This window comes from Nerophis ophidion, linkage group LG15, assembly GCF_033978795.1.
Source record: "Nerophis ophidion isolate RoL-2023_Sa linkage group LG15, RoL_Noph_v1.0, whole genome shotgun sequence".
Taxonomy (NCBI): domain Eukaryota; kingdom Metazoa; phylum Chordata; class Actinopteri; order Syngnathiformes; family Syngnathidae; genus Nerophis; species Nerophis ophidion.
In genome coordinates this window covers 3,274,492-3,294,434 of record NC_084625.1, presented here as the reverse complement: position 1 = coordinate 3,294,434, position 19,943 = coordinate 3,274,492, and the positions used below count along the sequence as shown (strand labels likewise).

General features: G+C 40.1%; 1 long non-coding RNA gene across 2 annotated transcripts in view; it reads left to right on the top strand.

Moving 5' to 3' along the window:
- The first annotated feature begins 695 nt into the window (after positions 1–695).
- Positions 696–19,943, top strand: part of LOC133569810 (uncharacterized) — an 84,949-nt gene continuing 65,701 nt past the window's right edge. The window contains exons 1-2 of one of the 2 annotated variants that reach the window (XR_009809919.1): positions 696–888; positions 951–1,050. This is a non-coding gene — a long non-coding RNA (uncharacterized LOC133569810). Of the gene's footprint in view, positions 889–947; positions 1,051–19,943 lie in introns of both variants that reach the window. The other variant, XR_009809918.1, reaches the window with a different exon arrangement.

The following is a 19,943-nucleotide window of genomic DNA, read 5'->3' as shown; positions in this document are numbered from 1 at the left end:
AAAAAAAAGGTTTTATGGCTTTTCTGTCAAAATTATCATAGTTTTTTTAATAGTAAAACTGAAATATGCAGTATTTAGTAATTAGAGCCCTAAAAGATCAATAATGCAGGACACCATTGATTTTAATTATTTTATATTTTTGAGTAATCACAGTGAAAAGTGAAATAAAATCCTACTAAATATATTTCAGATTGGAAAGGTTCCGCACTCATAAAGTGATGCTTTTTTATTTTATTGTTTTTACTTTTAACACTTCAATTTCCAATATATCTGTCGATTTTAAGTTTGAACTTTGATGTTTTTATATGGCAACCACACAACATATGCAATATTTTTTCCTCATAAAACATTTTAAAGTGATAATTTTTAAGTAATAATTCATTATAACATAGATTTTTTTGTCCTTTTTTTGAGCAATGGAAAAAAAAAAAAAAACTTCCTGCATGCCAGCTTTTTGTCAACATTGCCACTTTTTCTACTTAGATTTCACCTCATTCCACTTTTTTCAAATGTTTTTATTTTTATTTTTGCAATACTATCAATTTTGGAGTAAGTGTGGCGGGCTGGTAAAGGATTAGCTGCGGGCCACAAATGGCCCCCGGGCTGCCTTAACGCATGACGGTATTGAAGAAAACTGCTTTAGCGTTGGTTGACTACATCTCCCAGAATCCTTTGCGCAGTTCCTGGCGCCAAGATGGAACACCGGAAGCAAGTAGTGAAGTGGAGCCAAGTAAATTCGTACGTCGTCGATGAGATTAATATTTTATTTTTGGACATTTCCTGAAAAATGTCATCAACGCCGATCCATAACTATTTAATTTATGTTGCTAACTAACATTTTTGGTGGCGTTCGAGTGTTTCCAAGGCAGCGCGTCACGGCACACCGAGGTAATTAATCACGTGTTCAACGCGGTAAAGTTGATAAAAGTACTTATTTAATCCTCCAGCAGGTCATTCATTTTCTACCGCTTGTCCCTCTGCTTGCTGACATCCTGCTCAGAAGTCTCCTCCCCACAAAGCGTCACCCGGAAAAGATCATCAGTGTGTGAGGTATGTACTTTCTTTAAAGTGAAATGGTGTGACTTTTTGTGAGGAGATGAATGCAAACATCCACACTGCTGCTCAGAAAGGCACACCTGTGCAATAATCCTGCTGTCTAAGCATCTACATGCTGCCGCTAGGTGACATCATACGCAAATACGGTATTAGCTTTCACTGTTATGCTGATGACACCCAACTCTACATGCCCCTAAAGCTGACCAACACACCGGATTGTAGTCAGTTGGAGGCGTGTCTTAATGAAATTAAAAAATGGATGTCCGCTAACTTTTTGCAACTCAACGCCAAAAAAACGGAAATGCTGATTATCGGTCCTGCTAGACACCGAACTCTATTTAATAATACAACTCTAACATTTGACAACCAAACAATTAAACAAGGCGACACGGTAAAGAATCTGGGTATTATCTTCGACCCAACTCTCTCCTTTGAGGCACACATTAAAAGCATTACTAAAACGGCCTTCTTTCATCTCCGTAACATCGCTAAAATTCGCTCCATTCTGTCCACTAAAGACGCTGAGATCATTATCCATGCGTTTGTTACGTCTCGCCTCGACTACTGTAACGTATTATTTTCGGGTCTCCCCATGTCTAGCATTAAAAGATTACAGTTGGTACAAAATGCGGCTGCTAGACTTTTGACAAGAACAAGAAAGTTTGATCACATTACGCCTGTACTGTATATACTTATATACATATATACATACATATACACCTATACTGGCTCACCTGCACTGGCTTCCTGTGCACTTAAGATGTGACTTTAAGGTTTTACTACTTACGTATAAAATACTACACGGTCTAGCTCCATCTTATCTTGCCGATTGTATTGTACCATATGTCCCGGCAAGAAATCTGCGTTCAAAGGACTCCGGCTTATTAGTGATTCCCAAAGCCCAAAAAAAGTCTGCGGGCTATAGAGCGTTTTCCGTTCGGGCTCCAGTACTCTGGAATGCCTTCCCGGTAACAGTTCGCGATGCCACCTCAGTAGAAGCATTTAAGTCTCACCTTAAAACTCATTTGTATACTCTAGCCTTTAAATAGACTCCCTTTTTAGACCAGTTGATCTGCCGTTTCTTTTCTTTTTCTTCTATGTCCCACTCTCCCGTGTGGAGGGGGTCCGGTCCGATTCGGTGGCCATGTACTGCTCGCCTGTGTATCGGCTGGGGACATCTCTGCGCTGCTGGTCCGCCTACGCTTGGGATGGTTTCCTGCTGGCTCCGCTGTGAACGGGACTCTCGCTGCTGTGTCTTGGATCCTCTTTGGACTGGACTCTCGCGACTGTGTTGTATCCATTGTGGATTGAACTTTCACAGTATCATGTTAGACCCGCTCGACATCCATTGCTTTCCTCCTCTCCAAGGTTCTCATAGTCATCATTGTCACTGACGTCCCACTGGGTCATTATTGTCACCAATGTCCCACTGGGTGTGAGTTTTCCTTGCCCTTATGTGGGCCTACCGAGGATGTCGTGGTGGTTTGTGCAGCCCTTTGAGACACTAGTGATTTAGGGCTATATAAGTAAACATTGATTGATTGATTGATAAGTGCCACACCTGTCAGGTGGGATGGATTATGATGACAGAGGTCTGTCATTTTCATCACAGGTACACTTCAACTGTGAGAGACAGAATGTGGAAAAAAAAAATCCAGGAATTCACATTGTAGGAATTTTAAATGATTTATTTGTAAATGATGGTGGAAAATAAGTATTTGGTCAAGCATTCTCACTGATGGAAGGAGGTTTTGGCTCCAAATCTCAGGATACATGGCCCCAATTCATTCTTTCCTTAACACGGATCAATCGTCCTGTCCCCTTAGCAGGAAAACAGCCCCAAAGCATGATGTTTCCACCACCATGCTTCACAGTAGGTTTGGTGTTCTTGGGATGCAACTCAGTATTCTTCTTCCTCCAAACACCACCAGTTGAGTTGATACCAAAAAGGATACATGGATGATACAGCAGAGGATTAGGAGAATGTCATGTGGTCAGATGAAACCAAAATAGAACTTTTTGGTATAAACTCAACTGGTGGTGTTTGGAGGAAGAAGAATACTGAGTTGCATCCCAAGAACACCAGACCTACTGTGAAGCATGGGGGTGGAAACATCATGCTTTGTGGCTGTTTTTCTGCTAAGGGGACAGGACGATTGATCCGTGTTAAGGAAAGAATGAATGGGGCCATATATATATATATATATATATATATATATATATATATATATACATATATATATACACACAGTGGGGGCAAAAAAGTATTTAGTCAGCCACCGATTGTGCAAGTTCTCCCACTTAAAATGTTGACATATATATATATATATATATATATATATATATATATATATATATATATATATATATATATATATATATATATATAGGGCTTCACGGTGGCAGAGGGGTTAGTGCGTCTGCCTCACAATACGAAGGTCCTGAGTAGTCTGGGGTTCAATCCCGGGCTCGGGATCTTTCTGTGTGGAGTTTGCATGTTCTCCCCGTGAATGCGTGGGTTCCCTGCGGGTACTCCGGCTTCCTCCCACCTCTAAAGACATGCACCTGGGAATAGGCCCCTCCCACCTCCAAAGACATGCACCTGGGGATAGGCCCCTCCCACCTCCAAAGACATGCACCTGGGGATAGGTTGATTGGCCACACTAAATGGTCCCTAGTGTGTGAATGTGAATGTTGTCTATCTATCTGTGTTGGCCCTGCGATGAGATGGCGACTTGTCCAGGGTGTACCCCGCCTTCCGCACGATTGTAGCTGAGATAGGCGCCAGCGACCCCAAATGGAATAAGCGGTAGAAAATAGATGGATGGATAACGCGCCACACATTTTCGATGGGAAACAGGTCTGGACTGCAGGCGGGCCAGGAAAGTACCCGCGCCCTATTATTACGAAGCCACGTTGTTTTAACACGTGCTGAATGTGGCTTGGCATTGTCTTGCTGAAATAAGCAGGGGCGTCCATGAAAAGAGACGTTGCTTAGATAGAAGCATATGTTGTTCCAAAACCTGTATGTACCTTTCAGCTTTAATGGTGCCTTCACAGATGTGTAAGTTACCCATGCCTTGGGCACTAATGCACCCCCATACCATCACACATGCTGGCTTTTGAACTTCACGGCTAGAATAGTCCGGATGGTTCGCCTCCCCTTTGGTCCGGATGACACGATGTCGAATATTTCCAAAAACAATTTGAAATGTGGACTCGTCAGACCACAGAACACTTTTCCACTTTGCATCAGTCCATCTTAGATGATCTCGGGCCCAGAGAAGCCGGCGGCGTTTCTGGATGTTGTTGATAAATGGTTTTCGCTTTGCATAATGAAGCTTTAACTTGCACTTAAAGATGTAGCGACAAACTGTATTTAGTGACAGTGGTTTTCTGAAGTGTTCCTGAGCCCATGTGGTGATATCCTTTACACACTGATGTCGGTTTTTGATACAGTGCCATCCGAGGGATCGAAGGTCCCGGTCATTCCATGTTGGTTTCCGGCCATGCCGCTTACGTGGAGTGATTTCTCCAGATTCTCTGAACCTTTTGATGATATTATGGAGCGTAGATGTTGAAATCCCTAAATTTCTTGTAGTTGCACTTCGAGAAACGTTGTTCTTAAACTGTTTGACTATTTGCTCACACAGTTGTGGACAAAGGGGTGTACCTCGCCCCATCCTTTCTTGTCAAAGACTGAGCATTTTTCGGGGAAGCTGTTTTTATACCCAATCACGGCACCCACCTGTTCCCAATTAGCCTGCACACCTGTGGGGTGTTCCACATAAGTGTTTGATGAGCATTCCTGAACTTTATCAGTATGTACTTTTACTATTATTTATTTACTTCTTGGTTACATGTTGCTGGCATCAAATTGTAAAGGAAATGATTATTTGCAAAACAGTTTGAACATGAAATATGTTGTCTATGTAGCATATTCAACTGAATATGGCTTGAAAAGGATTTGCAAATCATTGTATTCTGTTTATATTTACATCAAACACAATTTCCCAACTCATATGGAAACAGGGTTTGTATTAAAGTCCAGTTGTTTTACATGTATTTAAATAGGGTTGTATTAGAAGCAGTACAGAATATCATCGTAAATCTCATCATACATAATCCAAATAGCTTATTACCCACAATGCCCTCAACAGGAAGTCAGGTGCAGCCCTTCAATCAATCAATCAATCAATGTTTATTTATATAGCCCCAAATCACAAATGTCTCAAAGGACTGCACAAATCATGACGACTACAACATCCTCGGAAGAACCCACAAAAGGGCAAGGAAAACTCACACCCAGTGGGCAGGGAGAATTCACATCCAGTGGGACGCCAGTGACAATGCTGACTATGAGAAACCTTGGAGAGGACCTCAGATGTGGGCAACCCCCCCCCCCTCTAGGGGACTGAAAGCAATGGATGTCGAGCGGGTCTAACATGATACTGTGAAAGTTCAATCCATAGTGGCTCCAAGACAGCAGCGAAAGTCCCGTCCACAGGAAACCATCTCAAGCGGATCAGCAGCGTAGAGATGTCCCCAACCGATACAGGCGAGCGGTCCATCCTGGGTCCCGACGAGCGGTCCATCCTGGGTCTCGACTCTGGACAGTCAGTACTTCATCCATGGTCATCGGACCGGACCTCCTCCACAAGGGAGGGGGAAACATAGGAGAAAGAAAAGAAGCGGCAGATCAACTGGTCTAAAAAAGATGGTCTATTTAAAGGCTAGAGTATACAGATGAGTTTTAAGATGAGACTTAAATGCTTCTACTGAGGTAGCATCTCGAACTGTTACCGGGAGGGCATTCCAGAGTACTGGAGCCCGAACGGAAAACGCTCTATAGCCCGCAGACTTTTTTTGAGCTCTAGGAATCACTAATAAGCCGGAGTCTTTTGAACGCAGATTTCTTGCCGGGACATACGGTACAATACAATCGGCAAGATAGGCTGGAGCTAGACCGTGTAGTATTTTATACGTAAGTAGTAAAACCTTAAAGTCACATCTTAAGTGCACAGGAAGCCAGTGCAGGTGAGCCAGTACAGGTATATATGTATGTATATATGTATATAAAGGTATATACAGTACAGGCGTAATGTGATCAAACTTTCTTGTTCTTGTCAAAAGTCTAGCAGCCGCATTTTGTACCAACTTTAATCTTTTAATGCTAGACATGGGGAGACCCGAAAATAATACGTTACAGTAATCGAGACGAGACGTAACAAACGCATGGATAATGATCTCGGCGTCTTTAGTGGACAAAAAGGAGCGAATTTTAGCGATATTACGGAGATGAAAGAAGGCCGTTTTAGTAACGCTTTTAATGTGTGACTCAAAGGAGAGAGTTGGGTCGAAGATAATACCCAGGTTTTTTACAGAGTCACCTTGTTTTATTATTTGGTTGTCAAATGTTAAAGTTGTATTATTAAATAGAGGTCGGTGTCTAGCAGGACCGATAATCAGCATTTCCGTTTTTTTGGCATTAAGTTGCAAAACGTTAGCGGACATCCATTGTTTAATTTCATTAAGACACGCTTCCAACTGACTACAATCCGGCGTGTTGGTCAGCCCTTGGCCCCCAAGAGGTGGGCATCATTTAGAAGATGAATCACATGACCAGAAGTCGGTGGGAAGTGTTTGGTGGACAAGCAGGCACACTTAGAGGTGTGATTTACGAGGGTCATTAGGGGGACGGGCACCCTGTGCCACCCCACAACCTGTTAGTGTGGGGGACAAGTGCTCCACGCCCCCCCCCCGGGTGGGCATTATTAGCCATCCTCACCTCTGCTCTTTGTTGGCGTGCGGTACCTCAGCCCGGCGGGTGGCGACCCCCCTCCCACAAATAACGGCGTGACACGTGTGAAACTTGTCTGCACACAAGTTGACAATCGTCACGTCTATTTTAGTGCCCGGCAGAGGAGTCACATGCCCTTCTTTTCTTCTCTTTTGGGGGTGCGCGGTGCTCTGTGTGGCTCCGGGGGCCCCCCAATGCCGAGGTTGTTTGTTTGTGGTGTCACAGAAGTATGTTTGGAAAGTCTTAATAGATGTCAGCACACACCGGTAGCTACGTTCTGTACGTTTATGTTAGGGATGCACCGATTAATCGGTAACCGAATATATAAAAAAAGCCACATTCGGCCTTCGGTGGAATGAGTTAAAAACAAGGCCGAATAGTGGCGTGTGACGCAATTTTTTGAGGCGGTGACGCAATCAACCAACGTGCGGTGACGTTGGGATATGTTGTGTACCTGTATAAGTGTATGAGGTTACAAGCACACACTTATTGAGATTTAGTGGGGCCTCTGTTTACATTATTAGCATGTTGTGTAGGCTACCTGTATAAGTGTATGAGGTTACAAGCACACACTTAATTGAGATTTACTTAAGCCTTCTGTTTACATTATTAGCCTGTTGTGTAGGCTACCTGTATAAGTGTATGAGGTTACAAGCACACACTTAATTGAGATTTACTTGAGCCTTCTGTTTACATTATTAGCCTGTTGTGTAGGCTACCTGTATAAGTGTATGAGGTTACAAGCACACACTTAATTGAGATTTACTTAAGCCTTCTGTTTACATTATTAGCCTGTTGTGTAGGCTACCTGTATAAGTGTATGAGGTTACAAGCACACACTTAATTGAGATTTACTTGAGCCTTCTGTTTACATTATTAGCATATCTACTGAGGCTAAGCAGACTTTTGCCAAAAAGACAATAATTCATTTGTTGTGGGTTTATCCACTTTAATGCACTTTATTTTTTTTTTGGAATGCATGTTTTGTTTGAAGGCCTAATATAAATGAAAAACTTTGTGATTTTTTTGAAAAGCAAAGGCTACTGGAATATTAAAAAAATGTCAATATTCAATAAAAAAGTACTTTATTTGAAAAACATGTCTAAATATTTATTCTAGGCTATTTATGCAATATAAAAAAAATTGTGAAAAACTGCATTCATTATTCGGTATTCGGTCTTCGGCCAAGCGTTTAAGTTTTATTCGGCTTCGGCCACAAATTTTCATTTCGGTGCATCCCTAGTTTATGTTGGAGTGGTGTTCCCTCGCTACATGACGCTCAACTTACCACGGTCTCGGTGCATCTCGTTCTTAGGGCCCGAGCAGAGCCTGTTGCAGACCCGGGCAAATTAAATTAAATGTTTGTTGCATTTCGCTTGATTGTTAAAATATGTCGATTGAGAGTTGGTGTGACATTCATATATTGTCAATATTTAGTGTTTTATCCTTCATAGTTAATATTGTAAATCCCACAGTATTTATTTTCATGTACCGTATGTCCTTGATTTGCCGCCGGGTATATAGTATGCGCCTGCCTAGAATTACTGCCGGGTCAAACTCGTTTCGCAAAATAATTAGCGCATGCTTAGCATTACCGCCGGCTCAGGGTTAACGCCGGGTCAAACTCGTTTCGCAAAATATTATTTTTATTAGCGCATGTCTAGAATTTCCACCGGGTCAAACTCGTTTCGCCACATAATTAGCATATGCCTAGAATTTCCACCGGGTCAAACTCGTCACGTCACGAGTGACACTTCACCTGTCATCATTTTCAAAATGGAGGAGGCTGATTTCAATCATTTGAAATCGCATAAAGGGAAGAATATTAAGAGCTATTCAGTAGGATTTAAGGTCTAAGCTATTGAGAATGCTAAAAAGAACAGTAAGCAGCTATGTTTTATTAATATACCGTAGCTGCGTGTGTCAAATATGAGTCATTAAATGACTCCCGCCTCCTGGTGGTAGAGGGCGCTAGTGATCCTTCTTGCGACTACTCGGCTGCAGAAGAAGTGACAACAAGCAGTGATCGTTTATTTTTTCCTCTCGCTTGCACTTTTAACATGGAGGATTACATATCTAAAATAAAACATTTTTCCAAACTGGACTTTCAATCGAAGCAGGAGGTAATAAAGGAAGATCTCCATCAAGACAGAGAGACTTTTAAAACTGAAGAAAGATAAGGAAGACTTCTATAAACAAGTTATCGATGCTTTTGATCAGAAGGAATTGAGCATGGACTTCATTTATAAGTAAAAGTAAGACCATAATAACGTTTTTTTTTTTAATTAAATGTGCTTTTCATGATGGTATCCTTACATCACACTCAAATTTATAAGCGCAGGCCTAAATTTACCGCATGCCTTTGGTAAACGCCGGAGTGAGAAAAGGTTTTAAATTAATTAGCGCCCCGGCGGCAATTCAAGGAAATACGGTACATTCTGGGTGACTCATTCAGTAAAAAAAATATTTTAGACTTTATTGTGATGTTTTGTATTAGTGTTCCTAAAAATCCCCAGACATATTTATCAAAATATTTTTAGGCGATCTCGATTCAACAAAAATGAGATTTTCTAACCTGCAACCTGTTTTGAAAAAGTTTATTTATGCTATTATAATAAATAATACATTTCAAAAAATGGTTTGAATCGAGAATTGATTCTTATTCGAATCGTCACCTCAGGAATCAGAATCGGATTGACTCGTTAGGCGCCCAAAGATTCACATTTTTGTGGTTTGGTTTGGTAGATATTTTGTACTTAGGGTGCACAATAAAATCGATTTACATCTGAATTGCGATTCTTATCCGTCACGGTCTTAAATCGATTCATCATTTTCAAAAATCGATTTGATGTTCATATGTTGTCAATATTCAGCGTTTTATCCTTCATAGTTAATATTGTAAATCCCCCACTGTCTTTATTTTCATGTACATTCTGGCTGTCTCATTCAGTAAAAAAAATTAAAATCCCATTATGTTTTTTTTAGGCGGTCTATCCTGACGTTTTCAGCATTCAATCAGACTTTATTGTGAGGTTTTGGATTAGTGTTCCTAAAAATCAGATATACCGGCCCCCAGACATATGTAAAACAATATTTTTAGGCCATCTCGATTCAATAAAAATGAGATTTTCTAACATGCAACCTTTTTTGAAAAAGTTTCTTTATGCCATTATACTAAATAATACATTGCAAGGATTTGTTTAAATCGAGAACTGATTCTCATACGAATCGTCACCTCAGGAATCAGATTGACTCGTTAGATGCCCAAAGATTCACATTTTTATGGTTTGGTTTGGTAGATATTTTGCAGTTCGGGTGCACAATAACCTCGGTTTACATCTGAATTGCGATTCTTATCCTAAATCGATTCATTATTTTTAAAAATTGATTTGACGTTCATATGTTGTCAATATTCAGTGTTTTATCCTTCATAGTTTAATATTGTAAATCCCACAGTCTTTATTTTCATGTACATTCTGGCTGTCTCATTCAGTAAAAATACCTCAAGTTCCATATTCGTTTTTTTCAGGCGGTCTGACATAAAGTTTTTAGCATTCAATCAGACTTTAATGTGAGGTTCTATTATAACAAATAATACATTGCAAGAATTGGTTTGAATCAAGAATTGGTTCTTATTCGAATCATCATCTCAGAAAGGGTTAGGTAGATATTTTGCAGTTTGGGTGCACAATAAAAATCGATTTACATCTGAATTGCGATTTTTATACATCTCAGTCTTAAATCGATTCATCATTTTCAAAAATCGATTTGACGTTCATATGTTGTCAATATTCAGTGTTTTATCCTTCATAGTTAATATTGTAAATCCCCCAGTCTTTATTTTCATGTACATTCTGGCTGTCTCATTTAGTAAAAAAAATTAAAATCCCATTACGTTTTTTTCAGGTGGTCTGTCATAACGTTTTTAGCATTCAATCAGACTTTATTGTGAGGTTTTGTATTAGTGTTCCTAAAAATCAGATATACCGGCCCCCAGACATATTTAAGACAATATTTTTAGGCCATCTCGATTCAACAAAAATGAGATTTTCTAACATGCAACCTGTTTTGAAAAAGTTTCTCTATGCTATTATAATAAATAATACATTGCAAGGATCTGTTTGAACCAAGAATTGGTTCTCATTTGAATCGTCACTTCAGGAATAGGATTGACTCGTTAGGCGCCCAAAGATTCACATTTTTGTGGTTTGCTTTGGTAGACATTTTGCACTTTGGGTGCACAATAAAATCGATTTACATCTGAACTGCGATTCTTATCCACCCCGGTCTTAAATCGATGAATCATTTTCAAAAATAAATTTGACGTTCATATGTTGTCAATATTCAGTATTTTATCCTTTATAGTTAATACTGTAAATGCCAGAGTCTTTATTTTCATGTACATTTCTGGCTGTCTCATTCAGTAAAATTTTTTTAAATCCCATCATGTTTTTTTCAGGTGGTCTGTCATAACGTTTTCAGCATTCAATCAGACTTTATTGTGAGGTTTTGTATTAGTGTTCCTAAAAATCAGATATACCGGCCCCCAGACATATTTAAAACAATATTTTTAGGCCATCTCGATTCAACAAAAATGAGATTCTCTAACATGCAACCTTTTTTGAAAAAGTTTCTTTATGCCAGTATACTAAATAATACATTGCAAGGATTTGTTTGAATCGAGAACTGATTCTCATTTGAATCGTCACCTCAGGAATCAGATTGACTCGTTAGATGCCCAAAGATTCACATTTTTATGGTTTGGTTTGGTAGATATTTTGCAGTTCAGGTGCACAATAAAATCGATTTACATCTGAATTGCGATTCTTATCCTAAATCGATTCATTATTTTTAAAAATTGATTCGACGTTCATATGTTGTCAATATTCAGTGTTTTATCCTTCATAGTTTAATATTGTAAATCCCACAGTCTGTATTTTCATGTACATTCTGGCTGTCTCATTCAGTAAAAATACCTCAAGTTCCATATCCGTTTTTTTCAAACAGTCTGACATAAAGTTTTTAGCATTCAATCAGACTTTATTGTGAGGTTTTGTAATATTATGATAAATAATACATTGCAAGAATTGGTTTGAATCAAGAATTGGTTCTTATTCGAATCATCATCTCAGAAAGGGTTAGGTAGATATTTTGCAGTTTGGGTGCACAATAAAAATCGATTTACATCTGAATTGCGATTCTTATACATCTCGGTCTTAAATCGATTCATCATTTTCAAAAATCGATTTGACGTTCATATGTTGTCAATATTCAGTGTTTTATCCTTCATAGTTAATATTGTAAATCCCCCAGTCTTTATTTCTAGCTGTCTCATTTAGTAAAAAAAATTAAAATCCCATTACGTTTTTTTCAGGCGGTCTGTCATAAAGTTTTTAGCATTCAATCAGACTTTATTGTGAGGTTTTATATTAATGTTCCTAAAAATCAGATATAGTGGCCCCCAGACATATTTAAAACATTTTTTTTAGGCCATCTTGATTCAACAAAAATTACATTTTCTAACCTGCAAACTGTTTTGAAAAAGTTTCTTTATGTTAGTATAATAAATGATACATTGTGGGAATTGTTTTGAAACGAGAATTGATTCTTATTCGAATCGTCACCTCAGGAATCGGAATCAGTTTAACTCGTTAGGCGCCCAAAGATTCACATTTTTGTAGTTTGTTTTGGTAGACATTTTTGCAGCTTGTTGCAGTTTTAATTTACAGTGGAACTCCGACTTAGGAACCCCTCTTTTTGGAACTTTAAAACATTTTTTTTGCACAAACAATTCATTCACTCATTCATTTTGTGTCGCGCCTGCAGGCAAAAAGCAGGGTGCAGCGTTTTTGTGGAGGCGGAGCTTGTTGCGCACTACACTACTGGTCACTTCGCAGTGCCTTTTCTGTGTTTTGACCCCTTTTTTTGACAAGTTTTTTCCATTTCGAGTCTGAAAGAGACAACAGACCCGCGTGGAAAGGAAGTGGAAGTGCTGTGGTATGAAAATAAAAATTCAAGGAGTTCAATAATCTCATCAGTATGGAAAAATTAAAAAAGTTGGTTTTGTAGAATAGCAAGTTTTCATTGTTGACACTTGACTTTTCTTGCCAGAGCAGACTTAAGTCACAGCTAGCTCTGGTTCAGCCACGCAAGAACGCAAAAATCCTTCCCCCGCCCCCCCCCTTCAGCTTTTCTGCCGATGTTAATGCGGGTGGAATGTTCTTTCGGAAATGTTTATTATTGAAGCGATATGCTTGATTTTTGTCATTTCTGATCGTTTGTGAGGGCACCAGAGCGACTTCTGTGCATGTGTGCATGTTGACAAAGGTTTTGATTGTCCTCTGTGCACTGCTTGTCGTTTTAGTTTAATTATTTTGATGCACCACCTCCTTGTTATGTTGGATGGATACAGTACCCAGTACTGTAAATCCTTCTACAAAATGTTGTTGAGGCTGGATTCATTCATTCATTCATCCATTTTCTACGTTGTTTCTTAATGAGAACTCTGCTTTACGTTTCCATTAGACGAAGCCTATTCAAGAACCAATTCAGTTTGTAAATGGCAGGTATGTCGATAGATAGGTAGTACTTTATTGATTCCCTCAGGAAAATTTAAATTCCAGCAGCAGTGTACAGAGTTGAGATCAATTTAAAAAAAGTAAATAATGGAGGTTTAATTGGAAACAAAATAGAGAAATATTACAATAAGATGGGAACAATGGGAATAAAAATATAACAGTAAAATAAGAATATCAATCAATCAATCAATGTTTACTTATATAGCCCTAAATCACTAGTGTCTCAAAGGGCTGCACAAACCACTACGACATCCTCGGTAGGCCCACATAAGGGCAAGGAAAACTCACACCCAGTGGGACGTCGGTGACAATGATGACTATGAGAACATGATACTGTGATACTGATGATACTGATGACTATGAGAACATATGAGAACATGATACTGTGAAAGATCAATCCATAATGGATCCAACACAGTCGCGAGAGTCCAGTCCAAAGCGGATCCAACACAGCAGCGAGAGTCCCGTTCACAGCGGAGCCAGTAGGAAACCATCCCAAGCGGAGGCTGATCAGCAGCGCAGAGAAGTCCCCAGCCGATACACAGGCGAGCAGTACATGGCCACCGGATCGGACCGGACTCCCTCCACAAAGGAGAGTGGGACATAGAAGAAAAAGAAGAGAAACGGCAGATCAACTGGTCTAAAAAGGGAGTCTACTTAAAGGCTAGAGTATACAAATGAGTTTTAAGGTGAGACTTAAATGCTTCTACTGAGGTGGCATCTCGAACTGTTACCGGGAGGGCATTCCAGAGTACTGGAGCCCGAAATGAAAAAGCTCTACAGCCCGCAGACTTTTTTTGGGCTTTGGGGATCACTAATATAACAAGAGAAAGTAGGCAGTAGTGAGCATGTTATGAAAACGTATTGCACTGTTATTGTTTTGCATCCCCTGTCATCCTTGTACCCCCTGCCCCCCGCCCCAGAGAGGAGTTGTACAGTCTAATGGCGTGTGGGACAAAGGAGTTTTTGAGTCAATTAGTCCTGCACTTGGGATGAATCAGTCTAGAACTGAACAGGCTCCTCTGGCTACTGATAACACTATGCAGAGGGTGACTGGCATCATCCAGGATGCTCACTAGTTTGTCTACAGTCCTCTTCTCTGCCACCGTCACCAGTGAGTCCAGTTTCATTCCCATTATAGAACCAGCCCTCCTGATCAGTTTCTCCAGTCTGGAGCTGTCCTTCTTAGATGTACTGCCCCCCCCAGCACACTACCATGTAGAACAGAACACTGGCAACCACAGACTGGTAGTACATCCACAGGAGTTTTCTACAAATGGTGAAGGAGTGCAGTCTCCTGAGGAAGTACAGCCTGCTCTGTCCTTACTTGTACTGGTGGTTTGATTGATACTTTTATTAGTAGATTGCACAGTTCAGTACATATTCCGTACAATTGACCACTAAATGGTAACACCCGAATAAGTATTTCAACTTGTTTAAGTCGGGGTCCACGTTAATCAATTCATGGTCCGTGTTAACAGTCCAGTCCAGCTTATTGTCCACCCAAACCCCGAGGTACTTGAATGAGTCCACGGTCCGTACCTCAACTCCCTCGATCACAATAGGTTGTGACCACGGACTCGACCTCCCAAAGTCAATGACATGTTTGTCAACATGTATGAAAACATCTTTAATATTACCAGCTGTGGCGCGGAACTGAAGCCCCCAAATGAAGCTCCTCATTCTTACGCTAAAGGAAGGTAGCTTGGTTACGAGCCGCTATGAACTTTGTTCCTCACTCTAAAAAAAGCTCCATTTGAGTGACGGCGCCAACAGTGACCCCCCCCACTATTGTGTTCTTATTTTATAATGACATAAGAGTGCAGTGGTTATGTGTGTATGAAAGGTTTATAAATACCTAAAATGCATGCGATGTTCATGTAAATCACAAAACAATTAGTGCCTTCCTTTGTAGATATTACTTATATATATGTATATGTGTGTGTGTGTATATATATATATATTAGGGGTGGGCAAATTAATGCGTTAATCACGAATTAACTCATCAATCTATTAACGCCGACAATTATTTTATCGCACATTTGCGTATGTTGTGTACATGCTTTTATTTTGTTAACGCCTTTTCTTAACAAGATGGCGTCGAGGGGCTCTTGGTAAAGATGGAACATTTGGCAAAAATACCGGACAATTCTGCAAATGTCATGGCTGGCTTACAGCGTGGTCACTCCGGGATCACTTACGACCGCCAGACAATTCTGAATGTGGATAGATCGGGCCGTTTTGGACTGAATGAGACCGGCTAGCTAGCATGGGAATACTTTGCCGGCTACATCCAGCGGCCTGTGAAGCAGCGGAGTATATGTGTTGTCTGTCTATTTATGAATAATGCAGACCAGGAGTGTTGGCTGAGTTCTTAACGTTTGCTTTCAGAGCGTGCATATCACAACATACAAGATGCCGTCATGGCGACACAACCTATACCGGGCTACCGCGCATGCTCGTCACTCCTGTTGCATGCTGGGTAGGGTAGTTCTTTTTTTCCCTGGCTCATAACATCACAATATAGTACCATGTATATGCGTTCAGTTTATCAAAGCACCAAGCAAACAATCGGAAAATTCCCATCATATCAATTCCTAGATATGGTCATAATTATTTTAAGTGCACTACGCAGAATAAACACAACATTATTAATATTGCTACTACGGATAATTTGATCAAAAATTCCCTAAAACAGCCCACTACCTATAATATAGGTTTTTTAAACATAATAAAAAAAATGTTTCTGCTGTTACCTCAGAAATTGCCTGTTCAGATGTTATGATTGTGGCTCAGAGATTTGTATGTAGATTATATTTATTTTCCATAACAAACAGGATAACTTAAATACCCTGGCAGTGGCAATAAGCTTAAATGTTTGTATTTACATTTTTGGAGTTGATTTTCATCAAATATGCTATTTAACTGCTACTGTTTAACAAGGACTGATTTAAATTGTGTTTGCACAACAAATGTTTTGGCGCTTTTGTTCATGTGGGAGAATATTCCAATAAAGGTGCACTACACACTACTTTGGAATTCATTATTGGGCTTTGCGTATACAATGCAGTTAATCGCGATTAATCGGAGAAATAGTGCGATTAACTTCGATTAAAATTTTTAATCGTTGCCCAGCCCTAATATGTATATACATATATATACACACACACATTCTTGTATACAATGATTTGCAAATCCTTTTCAACCCATATTCAGTTGAATGCACTACAAAGACAACATATTTGATGTTCAAACTCATTAACTTGTTTTTTTTTTTGCAAATAATAATTAACTTAGAATTTCATGGCTGCAACACGTGCCAAAGTAGTTGGGAAAGGGCATGTTCACCACTGTGTTACATCACCTTTTCTTTTAACAACACTCAATAAACCTTTGGGAACTGAGGAAACTATTTGTTGAAGCTTTGAAAGTGGAATTCTTTACCATTCTTGTTTTATGTAGAGCTTAAGTTGTTCAACATTCCGGGGTCTTGTCGTATTTTACGCTTCATAATGCGCCACACATTTTCGATGGCAGACATGTCTGGACTGCAGGCGGGCCAGCAAAGTACCCGCACTCTTTTACTACGAAGCTACGCTGTTGTAACACGTGGCTTGGCATTATTTTGCTGAAATAAGCAGGGGCGTCCATGATAACGTTGTTTGGATGACAACATTTGTTGCTCCAAAACCTGTATGTACCATTCAGCATTAATGGTGACTTCACAGATGTGTAAGTTACCCATGCCTTGGGCACTAATGCACCCCCATACCATCACAGATACTGGCTTTTGAACTTTGTGCCTATGACAATCCGGATGGTTATTTTCCTCTTTGTTCCGGACAACACCACGTCCACAATTTCCAAATATAATTTGAAATGTGGACTCGTAAGACCACAGAACACTTTTCCACTTTGCATCAGTCCATCTTAGGTGAGCTCAGGCCCAGCGAAGCCGGCGGCGTTCCTTTGTGTTGTTGATAAATGGCTTTGGCTTTGCATAGTAGTTTTAACTTGCACTTACAGATGTAGCGACCATTTGTAGTTACTGACAGTGGTTTTATGAAGTGTTCCTGAGCCTATGTGGTGATATCTCTTACACACTGATGTCGGTTTTTGATGCAGTACCGCCTGAGGGAACAAAGGTCCGTAATATCATCGCTTACGTGGAGTGATTTCTCCAGTCTAACATCCAGTCTGACCTCCTGTTAAACTACCAGCTGGTGTCGCACCTCCCCTTTATCTCTAAAGTCCTCCCCAAAAAATTGTTGCCCAGCAGTTAAATTAATACTTGGCGTCAAAATATTTATTTGTATTTATTTTCAAAGGGACCATACTCAGACCAATGTGGTCTGTAAATGTTGCAAGGCAAGAGCGCTAATACCACACCACCTTAGCCGCGCTCACCCTTTAGAGCACAGAAAATATAAAATAGTTCTTCTGAAGTTTCTCTATGTTTGCATGTTTTCATTTATTCATCCTTTGCTTAAAAGACCTAACCTCCAGTCTGACCTCCTGTTAAACTACCAGCTGGTGTCGCACCTCCCCTTTATCTCTAAAATCCTCCCCAAAAAATTGTTGCCCAGCTGTTAAATTAATACTTAGCGTTAAAGGAAAATACATTTTTTAAACATTTTTTCAAATGGACCATAGTCAGACCAATGTGGTCTGTAAATGATGCAAGGCAAGAGCGCTAATACCATGCCACCTTAGCCGCGCTCACCCTTTAGAGCACAGAAAATATAAAAGTTATTTTCAAGTTTCTCTATGTTTACATGTTCTCATTTATTCATCCTTTGCTTAAAAGACTTAACCTCCTGTTAAACTACCAGCTCGAGTCGCACCTCCCCTTTATCTCTAAAATCCTCTCCAAAAAATTGTTGCCCAGCTGTTAAATTAATACTTGGCGTCAAAATATTTATATGTATTTATTTTCAAAGGGACCAATGTGGTCTGTAAATGTTGCAAGGCAAGAGCGCTAATACCACACCACCTTAGCCGCGCTCACCCTTTAGAGCACAGATGTAATTTCCTGCCACTAAGCCTGCGGAAAATAGTTATTTTCACATTTCTGTGTTTACATTTCAGACAAAGAATTCCACAAATTGGTGAATGTTTTGGATTTACTGGATTTGTTATGGGAAATATTGTTTTGGTATACTTGCTTTCCATTGGAATTTTTGAAATGGATTACAATCACAAACTGAGGTATGACTTTAGATAAAACTATAAGTACACAGATCCATATACAAATATATGTGTATATAGACATACTCATGTCTTTTGTTGCCTACAGTACTGTCCTCCCCCCCAAAAAAAAACGTTCCAAGCCTTTGCAGTTTGCATCCAGCAGCAGATTGAAGCCTTGCTCAAGCGTCGCTACGGGCCTCCTTCCCTCATTAATTCTGCTGATTCCACCAGATGGGAAAGAAAATATTAATTTTATTCCGCCCAAGGCGCGCAGTGTCTGTGTAAGGTGTTCCCTCCATGGCGGGGATGCGCCCACACTGGAGCGTGGCGGCGGAGAGCGCGGCACCGCTAGGCGGGGGCAGGCAGGCGCTCGAAATTGTCATAAGTGTAATTAATTGTGTGGCAAAATGATTAATTTAGCAGAAAGTGGCGGCGAGTAGCCGGGCCACACCTTCTCCGGTGGAGTTATGCTAATGAATTGACTCCTTCCATGTGAGTGCAAGTACTTGACATACTCCATTAGGCTGGTCAGCCAATAAAACTGCTCTCCTGGTGTACACGGGAGGCTGGCGGCATGCGGCTCCAGTGTGAAGGATGGCTTTTGGTCAAATAAGTGATCCTTGGACTGGGAAGGACTGGCCAGTTGTGACGGTCGTATAGCCAGAAACAAACCAGGCTCATTGGTCGCTCACATTCAGCGCGCCGACCCTGACCTGGCAACTTGTTTGTCTTCAGTTTGGACTCGGGTTGTGAATATGAACACGTTAGTGCACAGAACCAAATTGACAAATTATTGCCAATAAACGATAATTTTGTCAACATCATTTTGTGACAAAAAAATCCATTCATGCTATTTATCTTTGACAGTTTTTAACCCTTGTGTAATGTTTGTTGTTACTCAGCCAGCGTTTGCGGGTCTGCGATTTGTGGCTTTTAATGCATCACAATCAAACACTTTTACGTTAAAATACTGAACAGATGTTTACCTTATCCCAATAAATATCATGTCAAATGTGCGAGAAAATGAGAGCATACGGTGTTGACAAACGAATGTTGCAATCCTGTGTGGGAACCGCAGGTGCAGAAACACAAAAGAAGAATCCCTGTGGGATGCAGAAACTGGCAAAGGTTCCGTGCAACATTCATATTGTTGTTACTTAGCCAGCGTTTGTGGGTCTGATGCACCCGTTGTAGTTTTTGGCTTTTAATGCCGCACAATAAAACACTTTTATGTTAAAATACTGAACAGATGTTTACCTTATCCCAATAAATATCATATCAAATGTGCGAGAAAATGAGAGCAGACAGTGTTGACGAAC